The following is a 5,943-nucleotide window of genomic DNA, read 5'->3' as shown; positions in this document are numbered from 1 at the left end:
CGTTTGTTCCAAACTGTCATGACTATGCTTGTTGTGATAGTAGTAGTGAGCTAGCCAGTAGTACATACGTGGTTACTAACAGATAAAATTCTGTAGGACTGGGAGGCATCGTGAACCCGTGCTCACTCTAGTATTTGAGAACTTCATCGTGGTCTGCGAGGACAATTTTGTGCTGATGCCTGCAGTTGATCCGCACCGATCTATCACTGTTGCTCGTTGGTACATGTTCCCTCCACCTAGTATTCATTCACTGCCGCCATGTGTAGTTTTGAGGGCAGGAAAACAAGTCTGATGCCTATCGCCATGGTTGGATCGGAAAACGGAAGTCGCCCCTGCAGCTCGTCCAGACTCAAGGATCGGGTCACCAGCCAACCATTGCACGACGGAAACATTAGGCCACTGCGTTCATTTCGGTCACCCGTGCCGTGATGAGATGATGAGATCATGAGTGAGATGTGTTATAAACCTTGAATCATCTAGCAGTCGGTCTAGAGGGTAGAGATTAAGTGCAGTAGACAACGGTAACGATGTAGACCTAGAAAGCTATCTAGAGGAAGGAGAAAGTGTCGAACCTGAGATCCCAGAGGGAGTGGATCCAGAGGCCTCCATCAGCTTCGTCGGTGAAGTCTGCACACGGGCAGCGATGGTTGGAGTAGAGGTTGCACGGACGTCGATGCAGAGTAGACGGGGCGTAGCAGTGACGACGGCGAGGGTCAGCGGAGCTTCCCGTCGCTGGCTGCGCGTCCTCTTAGATCGGAATTAGGGTTTGTCGGTGGGGTTTGCGGCTCACTGCGAACCTCGTACTTTGAGCCGTCGGCCCCCACCTCTTTATATAGCGCAGTGCGACGGGGGCCCACCAACCATGTAGGGTTGGGCGCCCCCGATCAGGGCGCGTGACCAAGGCCCAATAAGCCGTTGGGCTTATTGGTTAGGAGATCAAACTAACATTCTCCCCCTTGATCTCACTATTACTTTTATCTTTAAACTTTAAAACTTCAATCCTTTTATCCTTACTCATTTCTTCACAGATGATGCATAGAGCATGTCTCATCGTCACGGTCAATCGCCGATAGATTTAACAGCTACAATGCACGTCTCTGATTTGAAATAGTTACTTTAACTTTTGGGCCCTTTATAGTTCATGAATCATAGGCTTTCCCTTAAACCCATGCCGGCTACATGTTCTCTAAACACGTTGGGTGGTAAGCCTTTTGTAAGCGGATCCGCGAGCATCTTTTCGGTACTTATATGCTCAAGACTTATCATTTGATCTCGGATTTTATCCTTCACAACATAATACTTTATGTCAATGTGTTTGGCAGCACCACTTGACCTATTGTTGTGAGCATACTGTACTGCTGGATTATTATCGCAGTATAATTTCAGTGGTCTATTGATGTCGTCAACCACCTTCAAACCGGGTATGAACTTCTTTAGCCAGTTCACCTGCCCCGTTGCCTCATAACACGCTACAAACTCGGCATACATTGTGGACGATGTAGTGACGGTTTGTTTTGAGCTTTTCCATGAAATAGCTCCCCCTGCGAGAGTAAACACATATCCAGACGTGAATTTTCTATTATCTCCCGCATAATCAGAATCTGAATATCCCACTATATGGAGTGAATCAGATCTTCTATACGTCATCATGAGGCCTTTCGTTCCTTGCAAATAACGCAAGACTTTCTTTACCAATTTCCAGTGTTCTATTCCAGGATTGCTCTGGAATCTGCCAAGTAACCCGGTAACAAATGCCAAGTCAGGGCGTGTACACACTTGAGCATATTGCAAGCTTTCGACAGCTGAAGCATATGGAACCACTTTCATTTGATCGATCTCATATTGGTTCCTGGGGCATTGAAAATCCCCATATCTGTTGCCCTTGACTATAGGAGCAGGTGAGGGACTATATTTGTGCATACTGAATTTCTTTAAGACTTTTTCTATGTATGCCTTTTGTGACAGTCCTAATACCCCTTTACTTCTATCTCGGTGAATCTCGATCCCCAGAACGAACGAAGCTTCACCAAGATCTTTCATATTAAATTTTGAGGACAAAAACTTCTTTGTCTCCAGTAGTAGACTGACATCACTACTAGCAAGTAAGATATCATCCACATACAGGACAAGGAAGATAAACTTCCCATTCTTAAACTTTGCATAGACACAATTGTCCTCAACATTATCTTTAAACCCAAAATTCTTTATTGTCTGATCAAACTTCAAGTACCACTGTCTTGAAGCTTGTTTTAATCCATAAATAGATTTCTTTAGGCGGCATCCCAAACGTTCTTTTTCTTCCATGACAAAACCTTTCGGTTGTGCCATGTAAATATTTTCCTCTAAGTCTCCGTTGAGAAATGCCGTCTTTACATCCATCTGGTGTAATTCCAAATCGTAATGTGCCACTAATGCCATTATGATTATGAAGGAATCCTTACATGAGACTGGAGAAAAGGTCTCATTGTAATCAATCCCTTCTCTTTGTGTAAAGCCTTTTGCCACAAGTTGGGCTTTATATCTCTCTATATTCCCTTGAGAGTCAAGTTTTGTTTTGTAGATCCATTTACAGCCTACTGTTTTGGCTCCTTTAGGAATTATCTCCAAATCCCAAACTTTATTTGCATTCATTGATCTCATCTCATCTTCCATGGCCTCAAGCCACTTTGATGAATGATCACTTTTCATGGCTTCTTCAAATGAGGTGGGATCACCCTCCATTTGAAATTCTTCAGTGTTGTACACTTCATAATCAGTAGGAATAGCTGATTTTCTAACTCTTTGAGACCTTCTAGGAGCCTCCTCAATTGGCACATTTTCTGTTTGAGGCTGTTGTTGCTCCCCCTCATGTGTGGCGATAGGTTCTATAAGATCCTGAGGCATAGATTCCTCATCATCATTCATTGTTGCCACAGGCGGGATAACAACAGGTGCTGGCACCACAGTGTCTTGTACTGTTGGTGCAGCAACTGCAGGTAGTGAGAAAAATGGCTCATGAATGATCGGAGTGGGTGCATACACCCGCTTCTCTTCAAGGTCAATTTCTCGAGCTACCATGCTCCCCCTAATCATTTCATCCTCTAGGAAGACATTGTGTCTTGTTTCTACAAACTTTGTATGTCTGTTAGGACAGTAGAAACGAAAACCTTTTGACTTTTCTGGGTAGCCAATAAAATGGTAACTCACTGTTTTGGGATCTAGCTTCCCAATGTTTGGGTTAAAAACTTTAGCCTCAGCAGGGCTCCCCCACACACGCAAGTGGTTAAGTGAGGGTATTCTTCCTGTCCACAACTCATACGGTGTTTTGGGCACCGACTTACTTGGTACTCTATTGAGAATATGAATGGCGGTTTTTAACGCCTCCATCCATAGACTCATGGGTAAAGTGGAGTAACTTATCATACTACGCACCATATCCATCAGGGTACGGTTACGCCTTTTAGCTACTCCATTCTGCTGAGGTTCGCCCGGTGTTGAATACTGGGCGACTATACCATTCTCCTGTAAGAATCTTGCAAAAGGTCCAGGAACTTGTCCATATGGGGTATGCCGACCGTAGTACTCTCCTCCACGGTCAGACCTGACTATCTTAATCTTTAAATCATGTTGATTTTCAACTTCTGCTTTAAATATTTTAAATTTATCCAACGCTTCTGTTCTTTCTTTAATTGGATAAATGTAGCCAAACCGAGAGTAATCGTCTGTGAATGTTATGAATGAATCATAACCATCCACACTTTTCACAGGAAAAGGACCACATATGTCTGTGTGAATAATCTGTAGGATTCCTGCGCTTCGTTTGGCATCTTTCTTAATTTTCTTTACATACTTTCCTTTTATGCAATCTCTACATTGTTCTAACTCTGAGAGCTCTAATGGAGGAAGAATATTATTCTTAACTAGTCTTTCTATTCTCCCCCTTGAAATATGGCCTAAACGACAGTGCCATAATTTCAACAACGCATCGTGAGCTCTCTTTCGTTTTCCGTTTCCATTGTTCGATGAGGATACATTTTCATTCACATCACATACTGAATTCACATTTTCATGAAGTGAGAACAAATAAAGCTCATCTTGTCGGAAGACAAGACCAACACATTTATTATTAAACAATATCTGACATTTGCCATTTCCAAAATGGCAATCATAACCATCATGGTCCAACTTTGATACACTAATAAGGTTTCTTTGCAAAGAAGGTACATAAAGAACATCTCTAAGAAAAAGTATGAAGCCATCTGGAAGCTCTAGAGGAAGATCTCCAACGGCCTCAACATCTGCTTGTACTCCATTTGCGACTTTAATAAAACTTTCGCTTCTTTGCAAAGTTCTCATCGAACGGAATCCCTATAATAAATTAGCAACATGAATAGTTGTACCTGAATCAATCCACCAAGTAGATTTTGAAAACTTTACATACAATGATTCATTTACGAACGTAATAATGTTCTCACCTTTATTCTTCATAATCATCTTTAAGAAATCAGGACAATTCTTTTTATAATGTCCCGTCTTCTTCCAGTGGAGACACTGGTCTTTAGCCACTGGAAATTGCTGGTTCTGAGACTGTTGCATGGGACCTTTTCCAGATGACTTGGAGGAAGAGCTGTTATTGTAGTTCTTTTTCTTATCTTTTAGGTAGTTGATAGAACCACCTTGTGAAACTTTTATTCTTTCCTCCTCCTGCACACACATGGCTATGAGCTTTTCTAAATCCTATTTTTTAGGCTGTATGTTGTAATTAACAACAAATGTGTCAAATTCTTTGGGCAAAGAAGCAAAAATCAAATGAATAAGGAACTCATCCTTGAGTGCCAAATCCATTGGTTTGAGCTTAGATGCCAGATTGCTCATTCTCAGTATGTGCTCTCTAATGCCACTGCCGCTACCAGAGTACCTTTCTGTAACCAGCTGCTTGATCAGCTGGGTTGCATATGTCTTTGAAGAGCCAGTGAACTGACTCTTTATTCTATCTAGGTACTCTGTGACCGTGTCACAGTCTGGAATTGAGCCCACAATAGCAGGCTCAATGGTGTTCTTTATCACTGCCAAACATTTCTTGTTAGCAGTGACCTATTTCCTATGCTCAAGGTCATAAGACATCTTTACGGGAGCAAAATCCCGCTCTCTATTCTGCCATGCAGGATCAGTCTCATCAGTCTCCCTCACCGGTGCCACAGGTTCTTTGGGACACGGTATGGTAACAACCTAGTCCACCTCAGCGAGGATAAAGGCCAGGTCTATCTTTTTCTTCCACTCAATATAGTTATCACCTTTTAGAGTGGGGATCTCTTTGATACAACTCATTAAGTTGTATCCTCCTGAAACCATAATTCAAATAGTGTGAGAACAGAAATAACAACAATAATTGCATGCCTTAGTTTAACGTTGGTCAAAATTAAAACATACAATTATTTTATACATTAAATCTACATCATCGTTGGGCAGAAATAGAAATAATGCATAATCATTAAAAATTATAATATTGCTATTAACAACGTTGGTCAGAAAATAACAATATTATAATCAACTCATATTTTTCTCTTGGCTCTTAAAATCAAATTCTCCCGTAGGTTCGAATTTAATTAAAAGTCCATAATTACTTTAAATACGCAGCGGAAAATTTAAATATGCCCATAATTATTTTTCCAGAAACTCTTAAATATTGCACCGTTCTCTGAACAAAATTGTCGTTGGACAAAAATTGCACAAAGATTTGCATCAACTTCCAATTGAAATTCATCAAATATATATATTTCTGGAAAAATAAGAGAAAAACTTTGAGCTATTTCTATTCATTAGGCCATTTCGGCCCAGCCAGCACACGCGCGGCCCACGGCCTGCTCACGCGCGCGCGCGCGCCAGCGCACCCGGCCCAGCTGTCGCGGCCCATCCGCGCGCTCCAGCGCACCCCCGCGCCCAGGCCGCAACCTGGGCCTGGGC

At 42.1% G+C, this 5,943-nt stretch overlaps 1 pseudogene; it reads right to left on the bottom strand.

Annotated features, from left to right (window-relative positions):
- Nucleotides 1-4,470: 4,470 nt before the first annotated feature.
- On the bottom strand, nt 4,471-5,316 carry LOC136530795 (uncharacterized; annotated as a pseudogene).
- Between the last annotated feature and the right edge of the window lie 627 nt (nt 5,317-5,943).

This window comes from Miscanthus floridulus, unplaced genomic scaffold, assembly GCF_019320115.1.
Source record: "Miscanthus floridulus cultivar M001 unplaced genomic scaffold, ASM1932011v1 fs_207_1_2, whole genome shotgun sequence".
In the NCBI taxonomy this organism is placed as follows: Eukaryota; Viridiplantae; Streptophyta; class Magnoliopsida; order Poales; family Poaceae; genus Miscanthus; species Miscanthus floridulus.
Note: the sequence above shows the minus strand (reverse complement) of the source record. Positions and strands in the feature narration are given on the sequence as shown.